Source organism: Octodon degus, unplaced genomic scaffold, assembly GCF_000260255.1.
Source record: "Octodon degus isolate 3935 unplaced genomic scaffold, OctDeg1.0 scaffold00157, whole genome shotgun sequence".
Taxonomy (NCBI): Eukaryota; Metazoa; Chordata; class Mammalia; order Rodentia; family Octodontidae; genus Octodon; species Octodon degus.
This window is the reverse complement of record NW_004524733.1, coordinates 6,509,211-6,518,610: the sequence shown is the minus strand read 5'-3', so window position 1 is coordinate 6,518,610 and position 9,400 is coordinate 6,509,211. Positions and strand designations below refer to the sequence as shown.

General features: G+C 36.8%; 1 protein-coding gene and 1 pseudogene across 4 annotated transcripts in view; one reads left to right on the top strand and one right to left on the bottom strand.

The window, feature by feature from the left end:
- The window catches only part of LOC101585793, a 26,029-nt pseudogene extending 23,809 nt beyond the window's left edge, over positions 1-2,220 (bottom strand).
- Positions 1-9,400, top strand: part of Mid2 (midline 2) — a 127,375-nt gene that overhangs the window by 49,615 nt on the left and 68,360 nt on the right. The window lies entirely within an intron of this gene.

Sequence of the window (9,400 nt, the reverse complement as noted above, 5' to 3'; positions counted from 1 at the left end):
AAATAAATAAATTTAAAAAAAATTCTTTAAAAAAATGTTGGGAATCTAAGTAATGTTCTATTTGGTAATCCCCAGTAACTATGCAAAAATGATAAACTGAAAAAGGTTTATGCTCAATAAGCTTCTAATTTCCAGTTATTAACTTGTTTTTTTTAGTAGACAGGAATATACTGCACTTGTACAAGATTATCTAAGGTATTATTTGTATTGATACTTCAGTAAACTTGCCTATTACTGCCTCTAAGCAAATGCAAAAGAAACATTTCAGGAAGGGATATATGTTTTCATCTATAGTATCTTTAAAAAGAAAGAGTTCCTTGGAATTTTTAAATATTTTTAGCCAAGATATTCTGTATTTCTATGAGAAATAAAAGTAGACTTTATATCTCCTGAGAAGGATTAGGGCAACCAGTGCCTTATGTAATGACATATCTACTTTGAAACCACTGTAGACTTACAGATGGAGAAAATGATTTCCATAAGCAATCAAAAATAAGTGCATATTGACCTAGTAAGTCTATTCATTTGAACTACAGTAATGACTAATTCAGAGTATTGCACTCAATCTTAATTATATAGCAATTGACATTTAATATAGATGAAAAACCTGAATAGTGGTGCAATCTAAAGTGTAGACATATCTGATTTTGTAGTAAAGCACAAAACAATTTGTAATTTATGAGCCACTTGAAGCATTGAATCATTTAGAAAAATATTTGGTGAAAATTCTTGATATAGTAAAATATGTTTGCAGTTGAAACATTTGAAAGGTATGGATAGATGATAGGTTTTAAAGGCTACAATGAGTTATATTAAATTTGTTTGCCCCCACACTTGCTTCTGTAGGACAAGTAAGTTTTCAAGAGTGGTGATGCTTTCATAGTGAAAAAAGTTCATAAAGGCACCCACTCTCATTCTGTTTTTATACTTACTGTGGTTCAGTAAAGCTAATTTTTATAATGAATGGAATTTATCAAGGAAACCCATCTATTCAAATGCAGGACTCAGGTGCAGGAATATATATATTCCTCCTCATTTACAAAAGCTTTATTTCCATTTCCCCCTTCTATTCTTTTTTATTCTGTTTGCCTTTCCTTTCCAAATCCTCCCTCCCTTGTTCACCTTCCTATTTGAATATTTTCTTCCATTTTTTATTTTAGGGAAGGGTCTACATGGTGTTCAGGGTCTCACTACTAGATTGAATTCGTAGTGACCTGCCTGTTTACAGCCTCCCAAGAGCTGGGATTACAGGCGTACGCCACCACTCCCAATCTCAATTGCCGTCTCAGAGCATTCCAGGGGTGGGGCCAGCATGGCCGGGCCAGCATGGCATTCCCGGGGATAGGACCCCCAGCCCCTGCCCTGCTTGCAAGCTCTTCAATCCACTGAGCTATTTGGCTGGCCCTGAATATTTTCCTCCTATTTCACAATATCTATTGTACATTTTGGTCCTTATTTATAATTTCAGTTTCTCACATCCATGAAACTATGTTATTGTTTAAACTTGTGTGTCAGATTTATTTCAATTAAGGGTATGGTCTCAACAATCCCAGTTCCATTTAGCTTCAGTTTCACCAAAGTGCAAACTGCTTCTGCTTTCTGCCTGTGAGGCTGGCAGAAATTTCAGCTTGTGACACTCTAGGGGCCTCTTGCTGTCTTGAACTCAGCTTGGATGTCTGATCTTGAGTATATCCCAGGGTTGTGCCTCACCCTGATACAGGGAGCTATTAGATGGAGCCAACCTGCAGCTGCTCTGATTTCTGAGTTCACCTGGTCCCTTTCCAAAATTTTGGTTAATCAGTTGCCTTTTCCTAGGGGATGTCTGAGCTGGAATAACTCACCAGCCACTGTTGAGTTCTTCACTCACTGTTCAGTTTCACTGGTGTGTTTTTCCATGGAGGTTTCTGGGGTTGCCAGTAGTCACTGTGCCCATCCTATAGTGCAAGGCAGGTCTCAGAGAGAAAGTATCACTTGCCACCTCCCTCTGCTGCATTAAGATCCCTCTCTTCATTCTTCCCATGAGCTCCAATTCTCGCTTCAGATCCTTGCTGTGTCCTAAGAATCCATTTTTCTCCTTCTTCTGTTCCTTAGGTTGCTGTATCCCATTATCTAGACTCCAAACCTCAGAGAGGCTGTTTCTCTGCCACTTACCACTTCACCATCTTTCTGGAAGAAAATAAAACTCATTTTATAGGTCCATTTTCCATCTGCTACCTTGATCCTCCAATTCTAAGTTCTTAAGGTTCACATTCCAGGTTACACTATACAACCATTTGGTTGATTTTGGCCTCGTCATTATTCTACTGTTTTCATGATATACCAAAGTTTTCGACTTTTTGCTGTGCTTTTAGAAGGTTTATGGAATCTAATAACTCAGCTGAAGAGCTAGAAAGCCTGTCTTATACTTTTAATCATTTTTAGTCCAAAACTAAAAAGAACTTCAAATCTAAAACTAAAGCCAACATTACCACAGTAGACATGAACATAGCTGTTGAGAAATCCTTACTTCCTTTATCTGCAGCGAGGAATCCAGATAAGTGGTTTGGTAAATAGGGATTGCGAAGAGGAGAGTGTCATATTTAAATAATTTATTCTGGGCACTGTGCTAGAGATGTTCTTCCTTTCAGCTTCATTTAATGACAATCCTGTGATACCTTTAGTGTTCTTCCCATTCCACCAATGAAGAGCTCAGGTTCAAAGAAATTGGATGCTTTATTCAAGGTCTTACATATCTAAAATAAACTGGAACTCATACCTACATTTCCCTAAATCCAAAGTCCGTGTTCTTTCCACTTCATTTTGTAACAACAAAAGCTATTTGTTTACTGGTTACTGATTCATTTGTGTTCAGATAGTAATGAGACAGATCTAAAATGCTGTTCTTCTCCATTAAATTGCTTTAGCTCTAGAAAAATGAATGTTGGTTAGGGACTTGGTATCTCTGAATCCATGGCAAGCTTCTTGCCCTCTTATCCTTTGCCTAGCTTTGTAGTCCAGTGCAGGCCTCCATGTCTTCACATTCCTTTTTGTGGTAGGGCAGAAGGGAAGAACTGCTATAATTGCCTGAAGGAAGCATTAATGCCCATGACCATGCACTTGCTTGGTTAGTTTATTAATGGATTATGTGAGTGGTGAAAATAGTGTAGACAGAGCCAGGCATCAGCCCTTTTGCCAGTTATATGGTCAGTTAATTGTGGGCCCTGCACTTCCTTCCCAGGGCTGCCTGGATCCTTCTCCTACTATGTTGCAGGGTAAAGTGGTCTCAATGAGACACAGATTTTTAAAAAATAGTTGCAAAGAGTTTGGTAGTGGAGAAGTACTCCATGAAACATACTTAATGCTGTATTGAAAATAGACAATAAATAAATGTAATATTACAGTAATTGCAAATACATAGATTTGCTAAGAAAAGAATGAATGCATTATTGTTATTAATGGTAGACCCATGTTCTTTAATGGAATGATTATTAAAAAGTATGTATGCATACAGAAAGTTAGTTATATACTATTTCAGGACAGAAAAGAAATCCTACACTTCAGTCTTTCTCACGACTTCTCTCACCTAAATGAAGTTTTGACTGTGTGTTTGCTAGATCTCATGTAATTCTAGAAACTCTCATTACTCCTAAGAGCTTTAAGTGCAGTATTACAATATACTGATAGGATATGTATTGTTCTAATTTTAATTCTGCAGATGAGGAAACTGAGTCACAGAGCTGGCAATCAGTTTGTTCAAATTCATACAGGAAGTAAGTGGAAGAATGAAAGTTTACATCTAATTTGACTCTGGAGTTCATACCTTCAACTATTGTGATGTATTAAATGTAAAAGGGAAAACTAAGAAGATCCATCAATCCATGACCGTGCATTGTTTTATGAGTGATTGATTTTTGTGCTTATGGCTGGGCCAAGGACAGATGTCTCTAATTAGTCTTCTGTTATGTGGGTGTGTGTCCATGTGGGAATGGTGCAGTGTGCTGATAGAAGATTATTTAGGCTTGCCTTTGTTTATGGTGACAATCTTTTGGGGGCATTGTGTATAAGTCTATTTCTGGGATTCCTGGATGCCCATCTCTAGCATTTGTGTTAGGGGAGAGGTATGTGTGAAAAGAGGATATATGCAGAAAGAAGAATATATATCCAGGGAGGGAATTCGTAAAATTGTTCAAATTGGTTGGTGAGGACTGCTTTGACTTCTGGGTTTTCTTTCTCCCCAAAGCGTTCTTTTTAGTTTTCTGTTGTTTTTATCCATATTTGGTAAAAATTGAGACACAAGTAGAAAATGTGGGCCTTTTATTTTCTGTGACTTGAAACATTTTCTCTTCTGTTTAGAGCTGACTTTACCCACTTCTCCATTGCCCAAGTCATTTTGCCTTCTGTTTAGTAACATCAAAGACACAAAAATCATCATTGGCTTTGTAATGATTTCTTTTTTGTGTTTGTTTTTTATTGCTATTGTTATTTTTATTGAGAAACCAACAGCAATGAGATAGTTTCAAAACATGTTAGTAGGACAGTTACAATAATGAATACATTGCATATTGTTGTCTTCGTCATAGTTATTCATAGTAAAAGATGCAGACATGATATCCTGTCCAAACACTATTAGTATGATTCTTTCTTCTCATTGGATTAAGAGAAAGTAGCTGTATATCTATCCTAACTATTTAGTATATACAGATATATAGATAGATAGATACATTTTTTCACTACAAAATGGTCATTCATTTATATCCCACTTTTATGTTTAGTTTTTTCAAAGATGGGTATTCCATTGCCATTTAAATATTGTAGGTGCATGAATTCAGCAAAATAATCCAATATAGTCTAGTAGTCCATAATAATAGTGGGTTATGCGTAGCACTGGCAACGTCAGAAGTTGTTGGCTTGAGTTGTAATGATTTCTAAACTAGTAAAACTTTAGCTCAAGGATTGTATTGTACCAGTGGGAGTCCATGTCTTATAGAATCACACAGTTCCACGCTCAGCTCCTCCACTCCAATCTACATATGAATAATTGTGCCCTGACACAGAACAGCAGGTATCCAAATATCCAAAGAAGTCTCTTTAGAAAACTGAGTGCAAAGGGCAGGTTGAAGTCACAAGGTAGGAGCACAAGGCAGGAAGAGGATAAGAATGGGAGGTAAAGTATATGAAAATAAGAAGGGAATCACAAGGTGCCAGTCTACTTTAGAGTGCATATAATGTGACTTTCCTCCCAAATTTGTGGATGTTTTATCATGCAAAGACCTCTGAATCTTCTAGTCTATGGGGCTTCTTTTTTGTTACTCTTATTTTTCCTGTTCATCTGCTAAGAAATCTGAACTATTTCAGGATTCCATTGCATTTCTAATGAAATAGAATTTATATCGTTCTGATAGCTTAGAGCAAGCATTTATATTTAAGAAGCAAAAATCTGATATTATAGATGAGTAGATGAATTGTATATTGTCTGAATGCCAGAGAAGGTTTAAGTACCTTTATGCCATCAGACTTCATTTCTGTCAAAAGCAGAATATTGGCAGCAAACCATCTGAAAAAAACCAGTGAGCACTGCCAAATCCCATGAAAACTGTGTTGGTTCCTTCTCTCTCATTGCTGAAACAAAATACCCAACACTCAATGTTAAAGGTGGAAAAATTTGTTTAGCTAAGAGTTTGTACAGGCTTCAGTCCATACTTATCTGGCTCTAAGGCAGAGTGGCACATGGCAGAGGGCAAGAGTCTACGGTGATGGAAAACAGCAAAAACAGCAAGAGAAAAAGGGGAGGAGCAACAGAGAGCAAGTTTCTTTCCCTCCTTTACATTGAATATAGGTTACCCACTCCAGGGTGGGTCCCCAGGGTGGGTATAGCACTCACACTCATAATCCCAGCATTGGATCATGAGCCAATCAAAACCTCTAGAAGCTGCCCCCTGAGGCTTTGTGGAGACATCAAGACACAAAACAACAATATCTCAGTGACACATCATTACTACAGGAGGTGAAAGCACAGGGTTTTGGCTTTTATTTTATGGCCTTTAAAAATATTCAGTGAAATCTCTGTTGCTTTTCCTTTGTGAACCTTTATCAGAAAGTATATTTATTAAACTCTATTGTGTATTAAGTATTATGCTATGTGATACAGGGGATATAACAGGTGTGTGGGTCATCATCTTTGTCTTCCGGTATTTTACACTCTACTTAGAACTAAGAGTTTGAAGAAACAACAAACAATAAGAAATAATTCAGTATAAAGTGGTATGACTAAAGTTAGTATCATAGGAGAGGAGGATGGCAGAAGACTAATATCATCATTATCAGTACTAATACATATTAATACTTAGTGTGTGCCAGGTATTGTGGTAAGAGTTTTATTAAGTACTATCTCATTTAATCTTCACCTCTGCAATGGGTATTACTATTATCCATATTTTTCAGATGGGTTCCAGGTAGCTAAGTGATTTATCTAAGGGGACAGAAAAGCTAAAACTAAAGAGGTGTGGATGGACAAGAACACAAAGGATCTTAAGAGGATCAGAGGGAAACTAATTGAATTTTACCATGTGGCCACTGTAAGCATGGGGGTAGTATGTTTTTACAAAGATTACACTGCCTGCCTGCTGGACTAAAAATGCATTGGGAAGGTGAAACATTGAAAACAGAGGGACCAGTTAGGGAAGGTTATAGCTCAGTACTTGGCACAGAGAAGGCACTCTACAGTATTTAGTGGACTGATGGATTACTTAAGAAATAAGTTTTGGTGGGTAGATCCAGTGAAGTAATACTGAGGACAGAAAGGAATACATTCAAATTATTCTAAGAAGTAAAATATATGGAATGTGCTCATTCACTGGATATGGCCACAAAAGAGAGGAGTTAAGAATGATTTCCAGTGTTTCTGAGGAGCCAGTAGTGCCCTTCACTCATTTAGGGAATATTAGAAAAGAATTAGATTCAATGCAAAGGGCGTGGTGGAAAAGAGACTAATTCAGCTTTGGAAACAAAGAGTTTGGAAATACCAAGTGGTAGAATTTGTGATTATGCAAATGAAAATGTCCACTAAGCAGTTAGATAGATGGGACTAAAATTCAGGAGATTTAGGATGGAGATAAATATAGTGAGTTCAATAGTGTTCTTTTTTGAGGTGATAGAATTATTCTAAAATTAGATTGTGTTAATATTTACATTATTGTATACATTTACCAAAAGTAACTGAATTGTCCATTTAAAATGAATTTTATATTTCAGCAAAGCCTTTAAAGATTTAGAAAATAGATAAGAAAGGTACTATCACATAGATATTAACTGAGACCTTAGAAGTGGAGATTACCTAAGACTGAGTATGTGAGAACTCAGTATATTAGCATTTAAGGTACAAGCCAAGGAGTTGGCGTGATCAAACAGAAAACTAGAATTGGTGTAGTGGAAGTTTAGGAAAGACAATATTTTAGGAAATAAATAGATAATGATATATTTGTAAATGGCAGTGAGAGTTTGAGGATATATATAAATTATCCAGCCTTTGCCTGGCCTTTACAACTTTGCATTCTACTACGGTTTGGATCTAGATGCTGCTCCAAAGTCTCATGTGGACATAGGTGGAACTTTTCAAAGGTAGTTTGATCTAGAGTGTGATACTGGGATTAAGTGTGTGATGCTAGGATCAAGGATGTGTGCTTGCTAAATTAGCACACTGCCTGGTAAAGTTCAGGGTGTGCATAAAGGGAAGGACCACTCTGGTTGTGAGTTTTACCCATAAGGGTTTGTAACCTTGATAGAATATAAGGGACGAAACAAAGCTGCTGTCATTGCTTGCCTCTTCTTTGTTGCCTTCTGCCCACCTCACACTGTTTCTCTTTTGCGATGCCAGTCTGCCATACCACCCTGCCTTGGAGCCAGCCAATTATAGACTGAAACGTCTACAAACTGTGAGCTTAATAATGTTTCCTCCTTTAACTTTGGGTACTTTCTTTCAATAGTGAGAGAAAGTAATCAGGACAAATTCATGTTTCAGTGGAAGGAAGGAAGGGGAAAGGAAAGAAAGAAGGAAGGAAGGAAGGAAGGAAGGAAGGAAGGAAGGAAGGAAGGAAGGAAGAAAAGTGCCAATAGAAAAGCACCAGCTGGCGAGGAGAGATGGAATGAGAGGGAGAAGTTTGACCAAGTGAGGACTCCTAGGCAGTAGGAGAGGATGAGATGAAGAGTATAGGCAGAGGAGTATACTTTCTGGAGGAAGAGAGATCCCACTTCTTTGTAATAGGAAAGAAAGAAGAAAGGATAGTTTGTCATGAAAATTTAAAGAAATTCTCCAGAATGAGTCCTATTTTGTTTTTTAAAGAAGGGAGTACAATTAATTTCTGTTATTTTTCTGTGAGAAAGGAGGTAGTGGGGTTGAAGCTCTGAGAATTACAGTAATTTGAATTAGCTTATTTGAGAGTCTACTTGAACCTAGACAACATGAATTCAAAGAGAGTTAATATATGCTTGTAAGATCAACATACAGGTTACAATTAATGAAAATGAGTGAAATTGCTCAGGGAGAGTCAGTTGTTGTGCTCCCCATTTGTCATTTGACTTTTTCATATGGCTTTTGTATTTGGAGCTTGTATAAAGAGATTTCCCTATCTTTAAATTTTATTTTCATATATCCTCAGTGGTTTTTTTTTCAATTTTAAGTTTTGATGCACCTGAAATTCATTTTAGAATATGTGGTTTTGAATTTTATTTTACCATATGCAGTTTTGTTTTCTTTCAGATAGACATCTATTGTGCCAAGACCATTATTTTAGTAACTTTCTCATCACTAAGACACAATGCCTGACATCCACAACTTAAAGAAGGAAAGGTTTATTTTGGATCACAGTCTATAGACGTTTCAGGCCATAGACAGCTTTCTCCGAGGCAAAGTGGCCTGACAGAGGGGCATTGCAAAGCAAAAACAGCTCATCGCATGGCAGGCAGAAATCAGCAAAGGATCAAAGGAGGGAGAGGGCCATATATATATTTCTAGACCACTCTCATAGTGACCCATATTTTCCCACCTGGCTTCACCTCCCAAAATCACATTTAGCTATAAATCCAACAGTGGACTAACTGACCCAGTCACCTCCTTAATGAGGCTATGACCCCCCTTTTGATGGGGCGTCATCTAGATATAAATCATAACGACCAAGTATTTTTTTAAAAAACAGTTTTATACCTGTTGAATGGCTGTACCACTTTTGTGATATATTGAGTTTCTATATATACTTTTTGGTATTCTAGACTCTATTCTCTTCCAGTGAGTTATACCTTTGTTCTTTGAATATAGTGGCCTTATGATAGACTTTGATATTTGATAATATATGGTATAGTTTTCATAATATTTTACCATTCTTAGATATTTGTTATTTTATTTTATTTTATTTTATTTTATTTTATT